We start from the raw sequence: 27,389 nt of genomic DNA, 5'->3' as shown, positions 1-27,389 counted from the left end.
AGTCACAGTCTGAGTGTAAGATATCACCTGAGAAAGTATTTTTAAGCGTGATTACTCCAGCAGATCTCTCCGTGCCTTGAGAGAACCAAATATCGTTAGCCCATTGAGATTTCCAAAAATTGACATCAGCAGATATGGAATGCCTCTCTTGAAAAAAACAAAAATCAGTACGAAGTTGTTTGGCAAATAAAAATAAGGCTTTCCTTTTACAAATCTGTCTTAGTCCCCTGGCATTTAAAGAAACAATAGATAAAGACAAAGTTATTAACGAACACGAACAAGGAATAAACTAGAAAGTGATCAATAACCAGTTAGTTAAAAAGGTAATACCAGATAAGGAGACCGAGCTCTGCTTCATATAGACAACAAAAAAACGGTGTAAAATATATATATATTGTTTAGCCAACAAAAAAGCGCAGCGTCCCTAAACAGCTGCCTCATTTATTAAATGGTCTAATAAAAAACTTATTAAAAAAAAATAAATAAATAAATAAAATAAAAAAGTGGCAGCTTTTCGTAAATTAATGTGCCTTTGTAAAGTCCTAGTAACAGTCCAACAAGAACTATACCATTACAAAATCAACTCTGAATGCAGTGCAAATCAAACCAGTGGGTGTCCTTGTGTTAACAGGCAGCAGACAAGTCCTTATCTCAGGTGGGCAGGGGGACTTCTGATCCGTTGACAAATCCGCGACCACCAACGAAGAAGGCTGGTTTACCCTCCTCTCTGGCTTTTTTAATCACTGGCCAAAGTTTGCTTCTTCGTTCTCGGTCTTCTTTAGAGAGATCCTCCGCAAATCTTAATCCGTTGTCGCGCAGGTGCGGTGATGTCTTCGCAGCTTTCCATACGCCGTCTCTAAAGACACGTGCAATGAATTGGATGATGATGCCTCTGGGTTTGTAGTCATTCTGCCGCTTAGTGCCGAGCCGATGTACGGTATCGATAGCGTCAGCCAGCCTATTCTTTTCCTCCGGCAGAACAGCCTGACAGACCAAGACAGGCCTTCTTCCGTACGTTTTCTTTTTCTGATTCTTCAACTCCATAAAGTCTAAGGTTCCATCTTCTGGAGTATCTCTCTAACTCCGAGACCCTTTGCTGACATGTGTCTATTCGTTTTTCTTCTTTTGCCATTTTCACCTTGAGTGTACACACTTTGCTTTTTACATCCTTGATCTCTGCACACACAAAGTCAATTGTCTTTTTAAGACCTTCAATTTTAAGTGCATTGGTACTGACCATGCTTTCAATGTTGTCTGACCGCGTGTTTATCAGAGCTGAGAGGCTAGCTATGATATCGTTGGAGTTGGCTTGTTCAGATCCGACTGAGTACATAATTTTCTTCGAAGCTGGCGACTTACTGGGAGTGACAGGAAGCATTGGAAATTCATCCATAAAAACTTCCGCAGAGGCGACAGGCAAGGAAGTGGAGGTATAATTGTGACAGTTATCAACTAAAACATTGCCAGCCTTAAATGTTGCTAGCATCTGAATTTAGCTTCTGCCCGGTGCTTTCTTGGCCTCTTTTCCTTTCGCGTTGGTTTGGCATTGCTCAATATCTCGTTTTACGAGTGCTGTAGTATTAATGAAAGCAAAATAATAGTGTTTGGCGAGATAATAAATTTAGTTTCACCGTTCCCAAAACTTTCTTTGCAGAGCTCGGTAAAAAGCACCTACTCATTCGGCCATCTTGGCGTCCTCCATCTGATCTGCAGCAGCTTTTGCGCCTTCGCGCTTTTGTTATGGAACGTCATCATTGTCGCGCGTTCTCATTGGTTTGCTGGTCTATGCGAGTTTACATGGGCAGGATAAGCTATGAGTGGACCGCTCGCCCAAGAGGAAAAAAATAGCTGCTGCCAGATCTCGATAACCGAAAATCACATTGTATTTGATACAAAACTAACTAGACTTAGCCATAGTATTTCATTTTCTTTATGGAAACTTATAAATAGTTTACGGATGTTAATCGATATCATTTTTGTCTTTGCATAATTTCAACCTAGCCTACTTATATTTATTATAATTACATTTTATTTATTTTTTTATTTATAATAGGCTGCTAATACTAATTGTTATACATTTTTTTTAATTATTAATTTAAAAGGTACTTCTGGCATACATTTAAATTGAAGCCATGGTGTTTTTTATTTGTCGTGTTTCAGTTAGATCTGTGTCCTAAACTGATACGTTGAAGTATGTCATTTCTGTGACACTAGCGGCACCTAGCGGATTACAAAAATACAGCATATTTTGCAAACACCTTTCACATGTTGCGCCTCCGTCGACTCAAACGTCACAAAAGCTACAGGTGCTTGTGAAGTTATGTCTCAACAGGTAAATATGGACTACTCTCAGAAAACAATTCCAACATATTAGAATTACTTTTCGCTGTGTTGCTATTTGTCATGAGCAAGCAAATGAGTTAACTAACAATGTCTAGAGAGAATGTGAGCGTCTCGCATATTAGCTATAAACTCATTCAACTCATTCATTTAAAATGAATTTCGTTTTGTAGAAATTGTATCTTAATTTCAACCAATGTTTCATCAACAAATTGCCTATATTTAATTAGTAAGAAAACCATGAACGTCAGGAGTGGAATGGAAACGAAACCATGTTTTCGCGGCCTTTGAAAAAGGCTGAAGCAATAGAAGTCTTTCTGTTTTTATTACATTTCTTAAATACATGTCTTTGTTACTTAATTAATTGATAAGATGTTTTGGTCTAACAATATATTTTAGCTGCTCTAAATTTTAAGTTAGACACAAATTTCAAAACTAAATTCATGTATTTACAGTAAAAGAATAAAGAAATAGCCTAACTCTAGACTTATATGCTATTTACGTTTGAGCAATATAATAATAATAATAATATTATCTCAGCAAAGACCGAACATATTTATTTGTCTCGGCACACGACCGCTAACAGTAACACAGTAACACAGCGCATCAAAGCTTGCTGTTGTCTTGGCTACCTTACAAACGGCGATGGAAACAACAGTGAATTTTTCCCCCTTTTGTGGTAATTTAGCACTATTTTCTATGGTATTCTGCTTGCATTTTTGGGCTTCAGTTGGATGCTTTATTTTTATCTTTAGTCAATTGAGTTTAGTTCTAAAAAAAGCAAAGGCTAAATAGTAAATAATCTGCGCCGGGGCCATCATAGGGTGGGGGGTGTCCCGTACGCCCATGATGTAATGGTAATACATCGCTTACAATGGGTTCATGTTAAGACGATTTTAATGTGTTAATGTTTCAACTATAGCTATGTAACAATCTGATAAACTGCAATTGTGCAGTTTGTATCCATTAACATGCTCATAAACATTACAAAAAGAAATGTCATGCCATAATCTACACAATTACGAAAAAAAAAAAAAAAAAAACGTTATCCCAATAATCAACATTTTGTTATTCAACAAGTGCTAGGCTATTAAGATAAAAAGTTTCTGCTGTAGAGTTTGCGCCTAATCTGACTCTCCATGGGCTACACAATGCATATGAATATATAGGCCTATTTGTATTTTGACTGCAGTTAAGAGCAAAATGACGAGAACATGTTTAACATTGGAAGTTTAAGATTCTTTATTAAATATTACTTTGTGCAAAACATATAGGCATCTGTACATTGTACTTCTATAACATCATAACATAAATCATTAAATTAGTTCAGATGAACCGTACAAACCCAATCTTGTTTTTTGCTATTTATTTAGACCTATTTATTTATATCAGCAGATCTGTGTTGATTCAGTTCATTTCAGTAACTGCTGATGCAAACTGTGGTTAAACTGTGGTTAAAAGCAGCTCGAAAGAATTGACCAAGATAACATTATGGTTCTGTATATTATTAGAACAATAACTGTACATAATCTGCCATCCAAATAAAATAAAAATGTTAAAGAAAAACAAACAAAAACAACAAACCGATTGTGTTCCATTTATATATCAATGTATATTTTTTTACATTATCTTGTGTGTATAAAAAGCACTCACCCAACCTAACAGTGCTTGACAAGTTTGAGATGGGGGAAGGGCGCTTTGTGTAAAATGTTTGTCACCAAAGCCATTAATCCAGAGGGCGGGAGACTCAAAATATTAGCCTATGCGCGTGACAGACCTTTTTGTTAATTTTAACATCCTGATCTGATCATATGAAATAAAATGACGAAATACACAATTGTTAGACTCTGTTATGAGTATTTGCAGTAAGTTTCTTTATTTGTTTGTATTATGGAGATTTGCAGTGTTTTGCAGTGTTTCACGCTCCACTCCAGAAGTTCGAATGGGATCGACCCTCCCCCCGTGCGTTTGCCAGCGTCTGCTGCTGCCGAGTTATGTGCGAAGTTTTGACTGAAGCGAGGAGGGATTTTGTAAAAGTTGGAGCGTCGTGTTTTTTTTGGGTTTTTTTTATAAATCTGCAAGAAATGTTATGAGTTTGGCGTGTGGTAGGAAAAAAAGTTTGCACAATAAGCCACTACGCAAATGTGTGTCTAAGTAGACCAGCTAAAATATATTGTTCGACCAAAAACATCTTATCAATTATTTAAGTCATAAAGACATGTAATAAAGTAATAACTACATTTAATTAAAACAGAAAGACGTAGGCCTATATTGCTTCAGCCTTAGCTATTCAAGGCCGCGGAAACATGGTTCCCGTTTCCATTCCACACCCTACATTTGGTTTTCTTCCTATTTATTAAATATAGGCAATTGGTTGATGAAACATTGATTGAAATTAAGATACAATTTCTACAAAACGAAATTCACTTTAAAAGAAAGACTTAGCTACTATAAAACAAAACTTAATGAAGTGGTCAAACTGTCTAACCCGCTGCATTTGTCTCCCGACATTGCGCATCCGTCATGCTATTCCCTTTTCATAATGAACATAGGTGGAATTTATTCATTCAAAAATAACAGGCAATAGCCCAATATTTAAATATAAATATGAAACTAAATTGGGTACATTTTTATCCCTCTGGCCGACGAAAGCGCCGGCGCGTTATGGTGGATTTTTTCTTCATGACAGCTGAAACAAAAACAGGCCTTCCGTCATTTTGGGCGATAGCTTACAGATTGACGCGAGACTACGAATGGTCTACTTTTATTTGTGTACGCTCACAATAACAACAAAACCTTGTACTTTTGAATAATAAAATAAAATAAAACAAACAGGGTGCGCTTTCAGCTGTCTCTCTGCGAGAATCTGAGACGTCTCAAAAGTGAACTTAAACTCAGCAATAATTGTACCTAAAAAGAAAGAAATATCTCAATTCGATAAGATATAGGTCTGTGTTAAATAAGAGGCGATCTATCCGCTGGAATGTGTTGTTTCTGAAATCATGGCCAGTGCTCGTTGCTGCTGTTATCAGTTCTCTCGGCGCTCGTGCGCACGCGCAGTTTTCACACAGACAATCGAGCGTTTCGGTCTGGTAAAAGCACAAAACAAAATGCACACAACGTGTCCTTGCTCTTGATGTACAATCACAGATGAACACCTTCGGTTTTAATTTGTTAATTTGCCTAAATATTTAATCCTGACGGTATTTTAGTCTGCGACATCAAAATCACTAAACATTACATAGCATATATAAAAGCCCCAAAAAAAAAAAAAATTATATATATATATATATATATATATATATATATATATATATATATATATATATATATATATAAAATCAAGAACAATTCAAAAAATCAAGAACAATAGCAGTAAATAAGAATTATTGCTATTAATGCGGTCTTAATGCTGGACCGTTCTGAATGAAAATATTACAGAATGAAAATATTAAATTTATAATCCGTGTGTGTGCTCCTAATATATATATATATATATATATATATATATATATATATATGTATATGTATTTGCCTAATGACTGTTTAATGACAATAGCATGCAGTAAGATTTTGTGTAAAGGTCTTTCTTTTAATTTTTGATGCATAGAGTAGCCTAAGACTATCCCACGTTTTGAAATTAACTCTCACTTTAAATTTTCTAATGGTTTTTAAGGATGTTAAAAGGTTATACTGTAATGTTGTTGTTTTACTTCGTCATCTCCGTTTACAAACCGACATTTTATCATTACAGTCACTTTCCAATCCGTCCCTTTGCGCCACCTGGCGGTAGTTTTTTACACGCGACTGAATTTCAGTTAACGCCGCGGCCCTGAAATTTCATTTCATGATTATAGTGACCAAAATGATCACGGTTATCACAGAATCCTGTTCAAAAAGTAAATTCACCAAGTTTTATGTGGAAAACCAGCAAATAACAAATAAAAATAGCATCAATATGTACTTTTTCTTTACATAAACATTAAAATAATAACATTAAAAATGATGGGCAGATTTTAAAGGAGTGTCTTGCAACATGTTATCTACAATGCACAAGTTCAAATAGAGTTTTGACAAAAAAAGTCACATATTTCAGCCTCTAAATCATTTTTATAAAAGTCAAAAAAGATAAATTACTGACATTTACAATGCACATTAACCTTTATTATTAATAGTATGTGGTCCATGCAGCTTTACAGGGGGTATGGCTTATCTAAATGAGATGTAAATGAGCCCTATTGTCACTACCAGCAGGTGAGAACAGGTGAGAACTGCAACTTTATAGGCGTTTTTCTCCCTATAGAGCTTTCTTGAGTGCCTACCTTCAAATGGCCACAACTTCTCCAAATATTATCAGATTTCAATGTGTCACACATAGTTGGAAAGCTTGGAGACTACACTTTCAGAATCTGTGAATAACTCAAAATGCCCCAGAACCGACTTGTGTCCCTACTTTCCGTGACTGGTCACACACACATTATATATATATATATATATATATATATATTTTTTTTTCTTTTTTTTTTTTTCTTTTTTTTTTTAATTACAGGTCAATAACAGTTTTTAATGTTTTTGAAAAAAGTCTCTTAAGATCACCAAGGCTGCATTTATTTGATCAAAAATACAGCAAAAACAGTAATATTATGAAATATTATAACAATTTATATAACAATAACAATTTTTTTTTTAAATTAATCTACACTCCATACACCATTAATGACAAAGCAAAAAAACAGATCTGTAATAAACTAAAAACTGAAATAATTACATTGCATAAGTATGCATACCATTTTCTGGGACACTGTTCATCGGGACCTCCACAGAGTCAATATTCATTGTCGGACTGCTATAGCCAAACCTTTGGTCACTGGTGCCAATGCCAAATTGTGACAGTCGTCAATGATTTGTGCTTTTCCTATTCCGTACTGGGAGTGTCACTGTTAAGCATATATACGAGGAACCAGGTAGGAAGTTATTTAAGGAAGTGTGATTGCGTCTCTTGCAATCCCTTTGTTGTCAGACGTGGGTTATTCCTGGTCATGGTCACGCTAGCGGATGGCTTGTGAGTATTGCTGTTGTAGCCCGCGTTGCATTGATGTGTTAATGCTACATTTAATGCTGCGGTCTTTTTCTGCTTTTAATGCTTACGATTCACATTTTGAGGACATACGTTTCCTTCATTGAATTTCGTAAAGCATTGGGAAGTTGTGTTGAGAGTGATTTGCCGATTTGCATGTACCGTAAATGGAGCGTTTGAGAGAGAGCTTTTTCCAATCCGGTTATGTTGTGGTTTAGACGCTAATTCAGGGCATTAAATGTAGTATGTTTTGCGGAGGTTTTTGGTGTAGGGAGGTTTTTCTTTTGTTGTTTATTTGGCGCTCGAGTTGCAGAATTATGTTGTAAATATTGTGTATGATGTTTTAAATTGCGTTTCAGGCCCAGTAGTTCAATGAGTGACAGGGTAAGCAAATTAATGTTTTTATTTTTCCTTTTTTTTTTTTTTTTGACCGTTGGATTCAGATGATTTGTTCTTTTTTTCTTATGCCTGTTTTTCTCTATGCGGCTGCCTTATTGCATTTTGATTCATTTTTGTGTCCCTGCATAAGATTTATTGCATTGCATTTAATTATCAGAATTATCAGAATTATTTGTTGATTTATCTGTCACTCATTAATTGTTGTGAGGTAATTAAAAGGTAAATGTTTCTGGGCTTGGAATAAATATTTGTGATTTATGATTTATTTATTCGTTTTTTGGGGGGGGGGGGGGTTGCTCTTTTTTTTTCTTTTTTTCTTTTGAGTCGAATATAATGTACTGAATTGTAATGTAATATGATTGGAATTGAACTTGAATAGAAAAATTTCTTGTGGTTCCTTGTTATATTTGATTTATACAATAGAATTGATAATGTCATCCCTATATGTAGTGACTCTAAAGATGAATTTAATTCAATAATTGTGGTAGTTTTTACCCATGGCACCCATCCCAACCTTTTAAGGCCAAACACTGTCACAAAATGTTGGTTTCATTGGTGCCAACAGTGCAAATCTTGGGCTGTGGACAATGTGAAACATTTATTGTTCTCCACCTTCACTGTCTTAACCACAAATCTGTGGGAGTTACGCTGTGGAGAAGCCCTAGAGAATGTTAACACCCAGACTATTGCGTGCCCAGAGTAAAGCACGGTCAATATCAAAAGCAACACTCATTAAGTAGCAGTCAGGATCTGGTATCAGTATCAGTCACCTGCTGCTTTAAGATCTACGGTGCATCTTATCCTCATGGACTGAGGCAGATTTGCCAGTTCTTGCTATGAGATGTTACTTTCCTTTGGGGTGGGGGTGGGGTGGGGCTGGACGGGGGGTATACAGTTACACGTGGTTTGAGGTGTGCTAAGTGTGCAAAGGTCTTTATCATATGCGATAAATTTCAAAGGAAAGTTATCATATGCGCTTTTTTCCATTTGTCATCCTAAAACCGCACAGAAACCTTGAAAACGGAGTCCGATGCGTATTAATTAATCTGTTGGGAAACATTTGCAAAAAAGCATGAAAACAAAGCAAACAAACAAACAAACAAACAAACAAACAAACAAACAAACAGCAAAACAAAATGGAGTTTTCAACCAATGAGGATGATTGTTGTTCTCTCTTCTAAAAAAGAAAAAAAGAAAGAGGACATATATCCATCCAATCCTCAGATTGCATAGAGAGGAAGGAGAGTTCCACCTCCTTATCAAGGAGCTGTGGGATTATCCCGAAATAATCACTGTAGATGTAGGAAATACTAGTGTTACATAGTCATAAAACGTGTCAGGTTACACATGTAACCATGGTTCCCTGAGAACAGGGAACAAGACACTGAGTCAAATGCTATGGGGAATGCCTCCATATGAACCAGTGTCTGAAATGCTTATCAAATCACAGCAATATCATATTGACCGGCGAAAGCTCATGACATCATAATGGTGCGACCTGAAAGTATATATGGGGCGTCTAGAGAGCAGTCACCCACTAATCGTCTGAAGAGACTGTTCGGCAGACGGGCCCCGAGGCATCGCTGGGAGATGCACAAATCCATTATACTGTTACACATGCATTTTCTTTCTCAACTGTTTGTTTACTTAAAACACAAGACGCCAAGACTGTCATTTTGACATTATTTTGTGTATATTTGACTGTTTAAGCACAATAAGCAGAGAAAAATAATTCAATTTAGTACTAAGTGGCGGCTTTATGCACGTGCATTTACGGTGTGAGGAAAATTATGGGCAATGCACGCAATCCCATGTCAAAATTCAAGCCCTGTAACACCAACGATATTCATCTGGAGCATATGAAGAGAGTGAGTGAGGGGAGGTGGGTTTGTGTGTCAACCTACTGTCGGAGAGATGAGAGAGTGAGAAAGTGTATAGTGTATAGTATATGTATAGTATATGTGACCAATCACGGAACGTAGGGACACAAGTCGGTTCTGGGGCATTTTGAGTTATTCACGGATTCTGAAAGTGTAGTCTCCAATCTTTCCAACGATGTGTAACGAATGGAAATCTGATAATATTTGGAGAAGTTGTGGCCATTTTAAGGTAGGCACTCAAAAAAGCTCTAAAGAGAGAAAATGCCTCTAAAACTTGTGCAGTTCTCACCTGTTCAAGAATGCTAACAGGCAGATTTACGTGGGCTAAGTCATTCACACCAGTTACTTCAAGCAATTGAAGCGTTATTCAAATTAATAGCAGATGCTAACATTACCATCTAAAAGCACGTTATAGTAATTAAATTAAAACGACAGTCCTGAGCTAGCTAATAACAATAGACACGTGAAAAAATGTGTACGTGTTCTTAGAATGAACACAAAACGACAAACTTTGATGTTTATGGAAACTCGCCCCATAAGAAACAGAAAAAGTATTCTTGCAGATCTCGTTGCCTCCAATGAAATAACTTTCTCTTTGCCGGGGTCTTCTTCGTGGATGTAACCGTCTGTTTGCCTCTAAATGTCCAATAATTCGCCACTTTTTTAAGCAGCTAAAGAATCCAGCAGAGCCGGCGCTGCATACTAAGTAGCCACGCTTCCCTTGGAGTGTGGGGGCAATAACAAAAGAAACAAAAGCTGGCGTATCCGATTCCAGTAAGGAAATACAAACAGACAATGACACGCCCCTACTGCAAGATAGAATCTCAGAAAAACAAGCCGATTTCAAACTTAAAATGTACACTTTTAAATATACCAATACTGCTATCTGAAACACTGAGAGGCTTCTTCGTGATCTCAACTAACAGATTCTGCAAAAAAACGAAAATCACCAATTTTGAAAAAAAAAACAAAAAAGGCTTCTTTTTTGCACGAATGTTGTGCTGCCGACTTGTGTACCTGGTTTCCATGACGGGTCACATATCTATTCTGCAGAAAATACAGTATCTCACAGAAGACGACAGCCATGCAGACCAGTTTGATGCAGTGTGCGGCGTATGGTCTGAGCACTGACAGACTGACCCCCCACCCCTTCAACCTATGCAGCAGTGCTGGCAGCACTCATGCGTCTATTTCCCAAACACAACCTCTGGATATGATGCTGCGCACGTGCACTCAACTTCTTTGGTTGACCATGGCGAGGCCTGTTCTGAGTGGAACCTGTCCTGTTAAACCGTTGTATGGTCTTGGCCACCGTGCTGCAGCAACAATTCTTTTTTTTTTTCAGATCCTCAGAGAGTTCTTTGCCATGAGGTGCCATGCTGAACTTCCAGTGACCAGTATGAGAGAGTGAGAGCGATAACACCAAATTTACCCTTCACACCTGAGACCTTGTAACACTAATTTCATATTTTTACTTAGGGGTGTAATCACTTTTGTGGCCAGTGGTTTAGACATTAATATCTGTGCATTGAGTTATTTTGAGGGGACAGCAAATTTACACTGTTATACAAGCTGTACACTCACTACTTTACATTGTAGCAAAGTGTCACATGAAAAGATATAGTAAAATATTTACAAAAATGTGAGGGGTGTACTCACTTCTGTGAGATACTGTAAGTATTGGAAGGGTTTCAGATATTTCAGTATCGATACGTATCGTAAAAACAATATTTTGACAAAACTACACAGTGTATTATTTCAGATGCCTTTTAAAAAGATAAAAAAAATGTATATATTATATATAAAATTCAACCCGCCAAAGTGGCTAATAGGAGTGATTGTGTTACACACCACTGCTGAAATCTACCTGCATTTGGCAGGTGTTAATGTCAAGCCCTGCACACATACATACACTAAATTAACAAAATAAAGACATGCATTTATTTATATGCACCAAAATTAAGATGCTAATATACTGCTACACTCAATCAGTGTTTTTAAACAATCCATTAAAACTGGGTTTGTCAGAACTGATGTGTAGAAATGAATCACACTTCTCAGCTCGGATTAGTACTTTTGTTCCTGAAATTTAAATCAGAAATGCTATTAATATACTGTATCTCTTAATGCACTCAGTCACAAGTCATGGCACAAGGAAGAGCCTATTAGCACAAAAAACTGGCCTAATTGCACAGCAACTTATTGGCTAAATAAAAAGCATATTTTAAAACCACTGTGCTATTCATGATGTTGATTCACTTTATATTATCTACTTCTGCCCTACTTAAAAAACAACACACAACAAAAGCAGAGTCTGACTTGTTTCTACAGAACTGGACTGACCTCATTTATTATAAATAAATTTATATTTTGCATTGTTTGTATGTCATTTCTGTTTGAGTGACACTACAATGAATGCATTTTGACAGACCCCTGATTTCTCTGAGAATACACAGACTGCGCTGGTCATTTAAATTCATAAATAAGCAAATCATCCAAATCAAATGTGTACATAACACAGCCTCTCAAAAACTGATTTGGCTCTAACCAATATGAGCAAAATAATTTGAACTGATTCTTTCAGTGGGTCACCAGAGGAGGATTAGAGATGCTGAGAAAGTGTCCTGTTATTTTATGCCCTAATCATGTTGCACAAACATCAAAAATCTGATCTAGAAAAAAACAGGAAGCTGCCTACAATGTCAATGGGTGTCCTTTTATCCAGACTAACCGACCACAACATATCAACACAATTTCTGTCTATGTGACACCATTTTGGCCTCAGTTACTGTTTATAAAAAGCCCTGATTTGAGTGCATCAAGTAAATATAATTTATCTGAGTATGTCAAACACACATAAACACTGAACAAAGGACAAAGAAACTTTAAATCCAAGCCTGCAATACTCTGACACTACCATACTAAACTTAACTAGCTTCACTAACAGTATAATGAAAAAAACAGACATTTTGAACAACTTCTGTAATGTTTTTTTTTTTTTTTTTTTTTTAAGTGATCTCATTAGGCTTTTTTACATGTTCAACTTTCTTTACTGTTTAATGTTGCTGTTTGAGCATAAAAAAGGTCTACAAAATTAGTCCATTCCAAAGGGAGTTATTCTTTATATCAGTAAGCACTGTTTCTGAACTCCCTAAAACGCCTCCATTGTAGTCTTGAGTTTCTTTTGGGAACGCACAGGTCACAATATTTCTCTTTTAATTAATTCCCGCCCAATGCATATGCAAAAAATGGGCGAAGCCTGGTTGAGTTGCATTATTAGTGTGTTGAAACTTGTGGTTATGGTAAGAAGCGAGACATTTCCAAAACACATTCAAAGGGGTTGACCAATCATAAACCCATTGGTCCAGTTGACAAATCAGAGCTTGTTGTGCTTTTCAGAAGGAGGGGTTTCATAGACACCAGAGCTAAAAAGAGAGTGACTGACAGACTGGAAAGAGAGTTGTGGCAACAATGTAAAATATGTGAAAAATTATGTTTTAAACATTCAAGTATGAAAACCTATTCTAGTAGACCCCCAAAACAAAATCAAGACTGAATAGTTCCCCTTTAAGCACCTTGGAGTAGCATTTAAATACCATGGTATATGAATACGGTAATCATTATGATATTTATCAAAATATGATCTAATACCATCACTGTATGGTACGCCACTGTACTTTTTAGGTAGCAAAAGGGTATTATTTTAATTATTAGCAATCCATATCCATCTATACAATCATAAATCTCAGCTATTCCTGCATCCAACACACAAACACACACATGTCACTCTATGTAAAGTCATGCACCTCAGATGGTATTAATGTTGGGTCGATTTTGATGTTCATTTTCAATGATTACGGCGGCGAGAGATCGAAACGTTTCATTCTCCCAATGTGACAGGGCCATAATTAAGCTCCAAAGATTTCAGTGTCAAGCTGCTAACCAGCACACCCACGCAGAGAGAGAGAAAGAGAGAAGGAGAGACCTTTCTGACTCACAGAAAAAAAAGGTACAAAAGCTGTCACCATGGCAGTACCCTTTCACAAGGTATGCCTTTGTACCTTATTTAGCCCTAAATGTTGCATATTAGTAGCATAAAAAAAAAATATTAGTACCCAAAGTGTATATTATTATCTAAATGGTACATATTTCCTTTTGAAAAGGTACCACCCCATTGACAGTACTGTGTCAGAGTGTACTGTGGATTTGAATATAATTACACATTAATGTTACCATATGGTTTTCCTGAGCGTATCATAACCAGGTACAGACACAAAGAAAGGAAACAGTGGCTCGAAAAAGTATTTGGACACTTTAGTCATGCCTACAAATACATGAATGTCACTGCATTAGATAACAAAACATCAAACCAAGCAGAAGTGCAAACAAATTAAGCTAAAGCTTTTCTGATCCATTCAAAGATTCAGTTACTTTAAACAAATGGTCGAAGTAGTTTTTACTGGATGTACACTACTGTTCCAATGTTTGGGATCAGAAAGATTTTTTTTAAGGAATGATCGCTTCTATTCATCAAGGATGCATTACATTGATCAAAACTGATAGAAAATATATTTAAAGTATAATGAGGTGAAAAGGTTACAAAATATTTCAAATAAATGCTGTTCTTTTAAACTCTCTATTCATCAAAGAATCGCCAATGTATCATATCAAACTGTATACAATTTCCACAAAAATGTTAACTGTTTTCAATATTTATAATAATAAGAACACTTTTATGAGCACAAAATTAGCATATTAAAATTATTTCTGAAGAATTATATGACACTGAAGACTAGAATAATGTTTTTGAAATAGGTTTTTAAAATTAGAAAACAAATAACAAAAAAAGAGTTATTTTGAATTAAATATTTCACAATATTACTGTTTTTACTGCATTTTTTATCAAATAAATGCAGCCATGCTGAGCACAAGAGACTTCTTTCATTAAAAAAATATTACAGAACGCAAACTTTTCAACAGTAGTGTATGAAATTAAGCATTCTGCGTTAGTTCAGGCAGGCCTCGTAGTCAAGCTCAGCTATCAGCTGATTCGCAAATTCCAACCCCACCCATATCAGCTGATCTGATTTCTATGGACCCCATTGGCAACTCTAAAATAAGGCGCATTACTTAAACACAGCTTCCGTCTCTCTGCTTGCTTGGCTGCTTCCACTACGCACTGCTTGCAACCCACCTCCTCCCCAGCTCCTACTTAAACTTGTGTCTACCTTAATCAGTGTCATTCTGTTGTCATTGATGCATGCTCTGTTCTCAATAGGGGATTTTTGTGCTGCTCTCCCAGTTAAAAAATGGGAGGTTGTCCCCAGAAGCTGCTGCTGTTCCCGGTGTTGGCTTTCATGGAGATCATGAAAAGGACAGGGAATTTAGAACAGAGCCATACCGCCAAACTGCAACTTTAGCAAAATATGCCAATAAAAAACTGACTAAAGTCTGTCTCTTGTAATTTTTGACTTAAGTGGTCCTGACTGAAGTATTTTTCCCTCAACTTCACACTGGTGTAGTTCATATTAACTATGAACATGATCAAAAGTTTGACAAAAAAAAGTTTCTAAATACATTTGTCTTATATGCTATATCTATTGTTTTACCATTTAAATCTGTTTTATAACAAACTTATTTTTGAAAAATGTGTTGGCTGAAAAGTTTGTGTTTTCTCTTTTAAATGTCATTTCATTCTATATAAAAAAAAAAAAAAAAATCAAACCTTAATTGTTTCAGTGTTTAAGTAGCTCATTTTTTATTTTATTTTTTGTAGTGTAATTTGCACATACTTTACGAGTATACTAAAAAGATTTATTACAAGTAAATATGATAAAACATACATGGAAAAACACACTGGGGGCCCTATAATACACCCGGCGCAATGCGACGCAAGGCGCAGCTCAAGTGTGTTTGCTAGTTTGCATCCGGCGCCCTTCGCGTTTTCCCGTTCAGCGCCACGTCCTTAAATTAGTAAATGCATTTGCGCCAGTTAGTGCGCCCATGGGCGTGCTGGTCTAAAAAAGAGGTGTGTTCAGGCGCATTGCCGGTGCATTGCTATTTTAAGGAGCTGAAAATAGACTGCGCCATAGACCAACTCAAACCTGGTCTAAAGTCTAAAGTCAATGGCGCAATATTTTTCTGTTAGAGAGCGTTAGTAGAAGCTGCGCCTCTGGGCGCGTCCACAGTGTGCGTTGACTTTGCTTATTACACACAGGGATGCGCATCACACAAACATGCCAAATATTAAAAACAAAAGGATTACAGTGTAAAAGAATATTATTGTGTAGGCTACATAAATATAAAAATGTAATGATGAATAGTCAGTGCGTGTATTAGAATTAGGCTACCTATTTTCAATTCAGCCTATTACTACTTATAATGATGAACGAAATTGGCTAATTAATTGAACAATCATGCCAATACACACACATATATATTAACTGACTCATCGCGCGGAGCTATTTGAAAGCCTGCATTTGCAAGCCCGCTTTAACTTCGTGCACGATCAGATCGGTTTCTTCGCTTGAAAAGCGTTCAGCTTTTCCGCCAACAAATTCCACCATGTAAATAGCAATCCGCCATGGCGCGAGCGCATCTCGCTCTTAAAGGGAATGGGAGATGACACTCTGATTGGTTTATTGAACGTTACGCCCATTACTCATTAAGAGAATAGGGACAACCCATTTCAAAAATGCGCCCCGGCGCACGGACCGTTTTTCCGTCATTAAAATAGCAAAAGTGGATTTGGACACGCCCTGAGTGCACCTGCGCCATGCGCTTTACAAAGTGAGATTTAAACAACATGAAGATTGAATTATTCTACAAAAAGTCTCTCTCACTGACATTTCCTTCAATCGAACTAGTATGACCTTTAATGGCCTTTCCATAATAATCAGCACAAAGTGAGTTGTCTGAACTCAGGCAGGTATCAGAATGGGTTATTTTCATTATTATTATTCCCTATCAAATTCATTTCAATACTTGAAAAGACTCACATATGCTGCAATTTCATAACAGAAGAATAAACTGTAGCAAGACAACTTGAGCTTATACAGAAGAGAAATAAAATACATTTCAACAGTGCTGTCACTGTGTATGGGCATTCATTTGGGTCACTCACCCTGTAGAGTTTGGGCTGGGGCAGAGAGGTCACCTTCTGACAGGAGAGTTTAGGTGTACCTCGACCGGAAGCTTCAGTTGGCATGGAGACAGGACATCAGTCTGGTTCATACTGCCCGGAACCTGCAGGCACACAAACAAACATACAGTCAGACCTGTTTGATCCCAAGAAGAATCAAAGCCTGAAGTACCACTGTCTTATCTGTATTGAGACATTCCCATAAACAAATGAATAATTAAACTTTGATCTGTAAGAAAACATCATGTGTAATCTTAGCTGCCACTGGCTCAACACTTGTCAAAAATTTAAAACTTCAACACATCTGAAATAACTTGCTTCATCCAAAGCTTATAAACAAATATGTCACAGGATTCTGTTGGATTTAATCTTGAAACCACTGAAGCTACAGAGGGAGTTGAGGGCTACAGTGTCTCAGAGCAGTTTGAAAGATTACTAAACCATGTTTGTTGTTCCAACAGGCCACTAAGAGCTGTGATGTTACTCTTGAAGTCATTGTGATCCTATAGTTGCAGCCGTTAGACAACATGACCACAAACCATTCACTGGCTGTCTAATGCATGCTGTATGCATATACTGCATTATCTGACTAAAATCACCTGTTTCAATCTGAATGGCTGGCTTCTACACAATTTCCGAATGTGAAAGATATTTAAAGTCTCCTGTGGTAAAAATCAAGTGTTCTTTAGCATATCATTAACTATGACTATCTCAAGTGAAGCCAGGTTATCCTTTTATATTGTTCTGTTGATATGAAAAACCTGGTAGATTTAGCGATATAGCGGGTGTATGATGTATATTACGAAGTTATGATAAACTATATGCCTTTCTCCACTGACATTCTGAGTTGTTCAAAGCAAGGATACAGATTTTTAGAAGGCAGCTGTCTCACTCTGAGATGGCAAATGGGAATATGGTTTGCATAACATTAGCAACACATTATTAGCAGCAGTTTGATAATGTGTTCAAGCAAAACATTAATCATATTAATTACCGTTATGTGTCCGAAGTTGTAAAAAGCAATACCATTGTGCAGCATTTACCTCAGGAAGATGACCAATGTGATCTCTGAGCTTGTGCGAGTGAGTGGAGGCCGGGCTAATTAGCATATTCATAGATCCACTTATACTAAATAAAGCAAGGGTGAAGAGTTACATTCAAGCCATTTTATTTATTTTTTTCACAGGAAAAAAAGTTTAAACGTAATATGTGTATAAATTGGTGATCAAAGATTTGTTTTAAGGGATAAAAAATATTGACTACAGGGGCTTTAAGAGATCTGTTTGAGAAACTTAGCAGTAAACAAAATATCCAAGATATTACTATCCTAGACATCCTATCCTTAATAGATTATTCTCTTTTTACCTAAATTAAATTATACTTAAAGTATATTTTCACAGACTTTCAACCCGCTGTTGTTACAATGTCAGTAGTATGCAAATTAACAATTTGTATTCTTTTTCTGTTACCTACACCCAGATATCTCCATTTTTTTTGTCAGCAAAAGTCTGCCGGATGGCGCAAAATAAGCTTCAAAATCAAACTTGCACATTTTTTATCACATATTTTTCGCAGTTTTCTCTAGTCATTTAACACATATTTCAAAACAATTATACTGCATAGACAGCCAAGTTTTATTAAAACTTTTATTAGCAGTAAATGGCATCTTTAATTGATTCTGTAATCAATTACCAGTGCTCAAACTCAAGTATTTCCCAACTCATAAGATCTTCAAAAAAAAAAGAATATATTTTAATGAAATCTGAGAGATTTCTCTATTCTTTCAGATTTCTCTATTCAAAGTGAATAGACTTTCAGTGGAGGGCCATTTCAGTCTATTCACCCCAAACTCTGACAAGTTCAAAACGTTCATGAAGAGATCATAAAATAAATCCAAATGAATCAAGTGGTTTTATCCAAGTCTTCTGAAGAGACATGATCACTTTATATGATAAACAGACTTAATTTAGGCTTTTATTCATATATAAACATTAATAAGCAAACATACATAATCACTTAAATATTGTAAACGGCTTGGTATTGAACAAACCCAACTGGTTCTTGCAGAAGCTCAAATGTGCTGCTTGACAAGAATTAACCTCATTGGTTCTCGCACATCAAGCAAGCATGTTTGAGCTTTCAATGGAGAGACAGAAATCTATAAAATTTTATTAAAAATATCTTTCCATCTTTTCCTTGGAGGAAAGTCGTATGGGTTTGCAACAAAAGGAGGGTGAATAATTGATGACAGAATTTTCATTTCTGGGTGAACTATCCCTTTAAATCGCCTAATGAGGAACAATTCTTTGTCTTGACACTGAAAATCATATTAGAATCACTGATACCACAGCCAGTGCCCAATCTTGAACCATTCTGCATGGTTCCACCACAGGAATCTATATCAGTCCCTAAAACATGCTGGTCTCAAGCAGGATCTGCCAACATCAGGGGCATAGGGATTGCTTACTAAAAGCTTATTAAGAATTGTATCTATTGTAACTTCTAAAATTGCATTAAAACAGCTTGTGATTGCATAAAGACAATCAGATTCCTAGGACTCAAACACTATGATATGCTATGTTAATCATTCAGCAAATAGGAATATCAGGCCAGAGCAGTTCACATTAGGAGATCAAGTACCAAAAAAAAAAAAAAAAAAAAAAGGATATGCAGTATACGACCCCACTGGAGCTTACAACGAGATGCGATAAAGTGATGTGATATCAGGAAAATTGTATATGCTATTTAATATCAGACAAAAAATGCTCCTCATTAGGTGGTATAGGTATCATTTGTTAATCAGTATGATCAAAAGTGAAGGGATGGCTGGTAGGAATGAGTCTTTAGGAGGGGTGAGCATTAAGTATGGTGGCTGCCATACCTTAGGTGCTCAGTAAGTGGTAATAAAATAAAAAACAAAATAATACAATGAAATAAAATAATAAAAAATAAACCACAACATTAGTGATTACATTAGTTGTAAAATAAATATTTTTTTTAAATACTAATACAAAAAACAAAGAATAATACATATACATAAGTAGCCTATATTATAGGCCTATATGCATCAGTTCGTTCACGCAAAAACTGTCATTCCGACTGTTTGACAACCAGAGTGAAAGAGATATTTAAATACATATACTCTTTCTGAGGTTTATACTGTAGGCCTTGTGTTTTATTAAAACATATTTAATTGATAAAGCTTGTCTTAAATGATGAGCTTGTGTGCTTTAACTGGGTGCACCGGCGTGAACTGCAGTGCACTCATGTGAATTTACACAATCCTACACAGGACTGTAAAGACAGAGAACACTTACAGAACATTTGGAATATACAGTTGCATGGAACCTGTTGGTTAACTGCAGTTTTGTCTTTTTCTTATCTGTCATCCTACACTTATTTGAATTGATATTGTCACATGTTATTGTTAGATTGAATGACGTCATCTGAATTTGCCATACCTTGACCTTTAGTGAATTAACGCCACTGAAAAGAAATGCATTATATAAACAGCTCATTGATATATGCAAAAAAAAAAAAAAAAAAACACTTTAAGACAGACAGACAGAGAGATAAACAAATAGATACCATACATTTCTATAAGAGAAAATTACAACTTTAGAGCATTCTTCCAAAAAGCAATTCTTTGTTATTCTCCAGCTACGTGAATGATATGTAGTCTAAAATCAACAAAACACAATGGCCTTGATAATAGAGGTATTAATGAGAATTCATTAACAATGAAATGCTTTTGAATAATAAAGATAGATAATGAGGTAAAACAGAAAGAGAAAGAATATATCAGCTATCAAATCTCTTAGCATGCAAAATGTATGATTAGCTCCCTCTTGTTTAAGACCCTGCCTGAGCCAAACAATAGTCCACCACAGAGCTGAAAAAGGACCACTGGGAATAATTTATACAACCCAACAAAGACAATTTCTCCATAATGACAGAAGAATCCGCAATGGGAAAATGTGTGCAGTATGGCCTTATCATTCAGAGTCACATTCATACGGCTGTCTTAATAATGCCCACAAATTAATTTGATTATGATGTGCGAGAAATAATGAATTGCTATCCTCTTTCTGTTTTGTCAGTGGCAACACACTGCGAGTAAACCTGTGTAGACCAAAGAACTTTGTCTTGTCTATTTTATGTTTAACATGACTTACACATGCAGTCAGTCATGCCTTATTTCAACTTTCAAAGGACCATGACAGAACCATTTTTGCATTTAAAAACGCAACAAAGAGCTGAGGAATTTAATAAAATTGGAGCAGCTCAATGTTTTGAAACTTGACAGATGAGCTGCGCTACATGTAAAAAAAAAAAAATTAAAAAAAAAATCACTGAAAGAGGCATGAGGCGTAGCGTACTGTCAAAGACCATCTGTCAAGCGCATAGAAAAACGAATAAAACAATAAGCAGTGGAACACAAAAACAGAAATGTCCTACCATTAAATAACACTTTCTTTGATGTTTTTTTGTAAATCCACAGACAGCTAACAAAAAACATGATCCAACAGTCATGTTTTAGCCTACAGTAATAAAAATACCCCGCAATTACACTTTTAGTACACTAAATTGACATACATAAAGTCTGCTAAATCGGAACAATTGTGTGCTAAATGCACTTTAGTTATTCAGAAGTAGTGCTGAGGAAGATATACTTAAGTATAATTGATTGTGTTAAAATGGAGCTACAGTATTGCAAGTATACTTTAGGTACACTTTAAATACTTTGCATTTAAAGACTGATATTATACAGAGATTGTACTACTAATATTGATAGTTAAACACATTTTAGACTTAATATTAAGAAATGTGTATTGTGCAATAAAGAAGTACTCCAAATAAAGTTTAAATATAATATTTATACCTGTAAGTTTCAAGCAATATGTTAGTAAATATGTTAATGGATTTGCAGTATACTTAGTATGAGATAAATGTATTTTAAATACATTTTGGTATAGGTTTTCCATAGTTATTTATTTGTCAGGGTTTATTTTGGCGATGATGATGATGGCTGACTACTTAATCTGCATATAATGTAAATAATTTTTTTTTAATTTTTAAATTGATTGGCACAATTTGAAGTCAACAAATATTTCACACGTTTCTCATTCTTTAACCTTTTTCAACCACTTTTTGGCATTTGTAAAATCTGCAGCATCTGAGGCAGAACATAGAGCCTTTTAGTGAATTATGAGCAAGAAGAAACAAATGAGATGATCAAGGCACGACAGAATTAATTTCATCCTTCCAACTGAACACAGATTGTACTTGCGTTTTCATGAGATGAACCTTGAATACAACAGGGTGTTTGACAAATTACTTGGGACACACAATTTCTGTTCATGTCAGAAATGAATAAAATCTGCTACAGCATGGAACCCAACAAACTGAGCATGACACCACAAACGAATGAAACAAAACTAGTATCTGTGACACTTATAGCATAGCAGATTTATTTCAAATTCACCTCATTATTTAGAGTGTCCTGTGTGTCCTTGTTATTTACACTAAAAGACAAAGCATCACTTCTAATGGTCTAATGTCAGCCTCTCAGAACCATCTGCTTGTAATGTAAATGTGCATTGGGCTCAAAATGTATTTGGACACTTAAAGTCACACCTAAACATGTATGAAAGTCACTGCATCAGATGACACATAGTATTATTTGTACAGAAACATGTTTTTGAAGTAAAAGTTGTATTTGAGGTAAAAGGTCATGCAAACATATATCCATAAAGCCTTAAATGAGAAAAACCCCACCTGTTCTCACACCATTCAATTGAAAAAAAGCGCACATAGCCCTAAATTTTCTGAAAGACCTGGTATGTTCTATCAAAACACATTTCCAAATCTTGTCAGAGCTTGGCAAATATCCTATCATACCCACGGTAAAGAGTACAAGGCTTTGTCTAAAACATCAATTCATCTTTAATCTAACGCAGATGTTATTTCTGAAAGTTTATAGATTTAAAATAGCTGATGCAGGTTATCACTTAAACCTTCTGGGTTTGAATGTACCTTTCCCATGAGATATTGCTATTTATTTGAATGCAAGGAGGAACAAAGGGTCATAAATGTGGCTCATCCAACAATCTTTATGAGCATAAGTTCATAAAAAAAATAAATTTTGAATATTAAGTACAATCTGATCCGGAAATGGCCCTACAGTGACTGTTACAGTGTCCTAACCAGGTACAATATAAAAAAATAAAAAAAAAAATAAAAAAAAAATTATATATATATATATATATATATATATATATATATATATTATATAATATAATAAAATAAAATAAAATAATAGCTTGTTTTTATTTACCATCTACACCAAAACGTCGACTGAAAGGCTACACCTCATTTTATATTAAACATTAAAAATGGACAGGGAGAAAATTACTGTGAAAACATTGGATACCATATGGCAAATCCCTCAGATTCCACAAGGAAAACCATAAAAGGACTTTATCCGCACGCTGTTCTGATTGGTTGCTGCATGACACAGCATTTTCGGTTTTATTGTGGAAAAACTGCTTTGCGTTAAAAACTTATCACAGGAATATTACAGCAACCTGGATATCACAATCAATTAATTCATCTAAATGAGGACTACACAGACTACAAGGAACACTTACAAATTACAAATTGTTACCAGAACCTACTAGTCTTTACTGGACTTGGAATATTCAAGAATGCATTATGAAAGTGTCCTTAGACTGTGTCTGCTATAATATATTACTTTCACCTTTTGGTTTAATGTGGACAAGTCTCTTGCCTTTTTTGGTTGTCAAAGCTCATTTTACTGACCCTTTCACAACCCAGAACATGTGCCAAACGAAACATGGCTCACATCACGGGTGAGGTCGTACTGTATGTTCCTCGAATGATTTTTGTTCAACATCCCATTCATGACTAAATGACACAACAAACATGGTGGAATCTGTGTAATGCTTTATCATAACAAATACAAAGCAGTTCTGGTCTATAAAAGCATGACACTTCTTCCAGCAATAGTATACATTAAAAATATAATCAACGTCATCCTCAAAGACATCATGGATAAGAGAAATTTAACTCACTATACCTATATATGAGACAGGCACAATATGTGAACACACAAACAAGGCTTCAGGCATTAGTACATTCACTAATTGGGCTCTGGCATGCACTTGTGTTAAAAACAGCTATTGTTTATGTGCATGTTTCAGTGATGGATGAGAAAAGTGTGCAGAAGTCTTCCTTGTTTGGTCAACTGGCATGTGTAAGGCTGGGGTAAACTTAGCCATCTTCTGGCAGGCATGATGTGTGTGTATATATGAATATAAAAGCTGATTAGAAATTCTGATTGCTGCTCCAGGATAATGAAATCCATAAAACTGTTGATCTAGGATCAGATTCCTCATCCAAATCCAAAGTTCAGCGGATGAGGGAAACTCCATCCTACATTGTTTGTTGCATGAGAAAATGTAATTTCTTATTTTCATTTACATTTTTTAAATACTATTGTTTTGTTTTGTTTTTTTGTTTGTTTAAGTAAAAATAAAATATTTAATTTGTATTTTATTTGATTTTTATTTCAACAATAACAACACTGTTGCGTCCAACTATTTGGATAATAATCAGGACCTCCCATCCACTGTAACTGAGTTTGTGATAATCTTAGTGGACAGGTGGTTTATATGTGAGTGGCGTTTGACTAATAGGGCAGTGAGAAGACACTAGTAGGTCATGAGTCTTTAGTCTTGGAATGGAAAATAGGTGAAGCCTGCCAGATGAGAAGTGAAGCTCCAGCAGCTACAAGCTGTCTGCACCCTCAAGAGAATGAGTCTAAGCACATGCAAACAGCTTCACACGACCTGGGGTTACCGCAGTCTATAAACATGCCACCTGCAACTTGATGATGAACTTATATGAATTTTCACTATACTTCCAAAAGTTTATTATTGAAAAAAAAAAAAAAAAAAAAAACTCCTATTTTCAGTCATCCATTAATATTACCCTAAAAGCCCCGTCATATGTTCCCTTGAGAGTAAAGCTCACCAGAGTGTAGACAGGTTTTCTCAAGAACATTTCCTGCATCTGACAGTGCTGTTCACTGCAGGAAAAGGTGTATACAGCCGTCTCCTGCCTCGCTGTGTTTAGATTTCTGCTCCTGCAGGGACCATAGCAATAAGACAAATTATATAAGTGTCACTGTCTGTTTCAAACAGGATAAATCAAGCAAAGATTTCTCCTTATGAGAGACGAGAGGAAACACAGAGACAATGACGTGTGCCTACTTTCAGCTGCTTTCTGAATTGGATGAAAAGTGTTCATATTTTCCATTACACAAGTACTTCAGTGTTAAGTATAAATTAACATTCAATTCAAACACTATGGTATAACCTTACTTTTGCTTTGTATTACATAAGAATATTTATTAATAGAATTTAATTTTAACTAGGCCTCTCAATTTTTTGGTTTAGAAATGAACTGCTGCAAATATGTTGTGATTAATTTGATATATTAATTATATTAATAATAATAATATATATATATATATATATATATATTGACTAATATATACATTCGATATATTAGTCAAACCAAAATTTATTCAGACACCTTGAACATTTCATTCATTGATACAGGTTATTCACTATAGTTTAAAAAATGCTAATATAATATGACAAGATCTATCTGTAGCAGTTAAACTGTGTCAGTTTAAAATTAAATAATTTTAATTATGCCAAATAACACTTAAAACATGGTCAGGTCAAAGTGTCTGAATAATTTTTGGTTCCATATTTTTTTTATTTATTTTTTTTATCAATTTTACTGGTAGTCCACTGTATGAATAACTTTTTGGGTATAATATGTCACAGTTTTAATTTGCTTTGCTATCCTCACTTACATGAATGAACTATAGTGTCCTGCACCCACTAGTAAAAATATTTAAAAAATGTTATATATATATATATATATATATATTATATATACACACACTGGTAATTTTCTTAATTGGAAAAGGTACTGGTCATTTTCTGCCAGTACATTTTCCATTAAGTAAGTTTCACAGAAATTTCCTTTTAACACAATATAATGCGCATGAGGAAAACAACTGTGAAATATTGATATGGAAAATTTCTTCATATTATCACAGAACATTTGGGCTCTATTTTTACTATTTTTTTTTTTTTTTTTTTTAAACTTCTTAAATGTAAACTTTTTTTTTTTAATTAACGTATGAATTTCATATATGCACATTTGTTTCTGTGCATATATGAAACTCATTTATTGCTTTTAGAAAACTTTTAAAGAAAGATGGGTTATTTCGGACCTTTATTTGAATTATTGATCTTTAACAACAATAGCAAAAAAAAAAAAATCCAACAGTACACAGTCTTTTGTTCCTTGGTTTGTGGATGTGTAAATAACAATTTCAAGGACGCTCTAAAGTGGATGCACTGATTAATGCTAGCAGGAAATAATAATAAAAAAAAAAAAACATCTACTGTTCAGCATCTCAAAAAATGTCAAGTGTCATTTGCTCTGACAAAAATCATCACATTGAAAAGTCCAAAAATAATAGCTTTTTTATAATTGCACACAAACTCACACTGTCATACCTACACAAACAACAACGATCAAAGTGTGTCTGCAACACAGTTACTTCCACAAACCTTGAATCTGTTCATTTCTCCTTCCCCTGAATGTGGTTGTCAGAATGACAGACTGTTGACAGCCCTAAATAAACGGCACATAAAAATGTGGAACAGGCTCTGTTTGCTTACTCACAGTCCAGGTCTCACAAGCTACTCTCAGTACAAGGCCAGCACTCAGAAATCATTACACGCTCAATGCTGCCAATGCATTTGGATTAATGATAATTTTAATATGAAAAACTTAAAGCCCTAGATGTCACTGACCATCCCACCTGCATATCTAAACCATAAATCAAACGTTTCTTGGTGAGTTTTGCATAAGAGGATTTGCAACGTCTGTTTCAGGCATGAGTTAATTGGGCTAATACTACAGCAATACCTGCTAACTGCAGTCACTGATGACATCACATTACTGATGCAAAATCAGCACTGGGATGTTTTTTAAATGCCCTAAAAAGTACATTCCACAGTTTAATAAATAAGTAAAACAGCCTGAAACCACCAGAGTAGAAATGTGCAGCTTTAAACATTTTCATACATAGATGTGTGTTATATTGTTATGCATTTTTCCTGTGAGCGGATTTTGCACAATAATAGTTCCTTTGTGGTATCCTTGTATGGATCTGATTAAAGTTACTGTGATTATGGGAGGAGGATGTTGATCAATTAAATAAAACTTTGAACAGATGAGGTTAGTAAGCAATTTCATCACACTAGTATCATGTACCATAAAAAATGCTGTGTATTATAATATTTTTCATCGTGTATTGCCCTAAAGGCTTCCTTTGTAAGTGCATTACTGTGCATGCCATTTTTACGAACTGAGGGATGTCAAAATTGTTTTCTAAAGTACTTGACAGCATGACACAGATGCTGTTGAAAGAGCCTATTGA

General features: G+C 35.3%; 1 protein-coding gene across 6 annotated transcripts in view; it reads right to left on the bottom strand.

The window, feature by feature from the left end:
- Positions 1 to 27,389, bottom strand: part of chrm3a (cholinergic receptor, muscarinic 3a) — a 136,634-nt gene that overhangs the window by 77,155 nt on the left and 32,090 nt on the right. For 4 of the 6 annotated variants that reach the window (XM_067367133.1, XM_067367137.1, XM_067367135.1 and 1 more), the window contains one exon: positions 16,820 to 16,941. The gene's annotated coding sequence lies outside the window, so the exon portion shown is untranslated. Of the gene's footprint in view, positions 1 to 16,819; positions 16,942 to 24,892; positions 25,005 to 27,389 lie in introns of all 6 variants that reach the window. The other 2 variants (XM_067367134.1, XM_067367138.1) reach the window with 1 other exon arrangement.

The sequence above is a fragment of the Chanodichthys erythropterus genome, chromosome 18 (genome assembly GCF_024489055.1).
Source record: "Chanodichthys erythropterus isolate Z2021 chromosome 18, ASM2448905v1, whole genome shotgun sequence".
Classification (NCBI taxonomy): Eukaryota; Metazoa; Chordata; class Actinopteri; order Cypriniformes; family Xenocyprididae; genus Chanodichthys; species Chanodichthys erythropterus.
The sequence above is the reverse complement of the archived record's forward strand: the minus strand, read 5'-3'. Positions and strand labels throughout refer to the sequence as shown.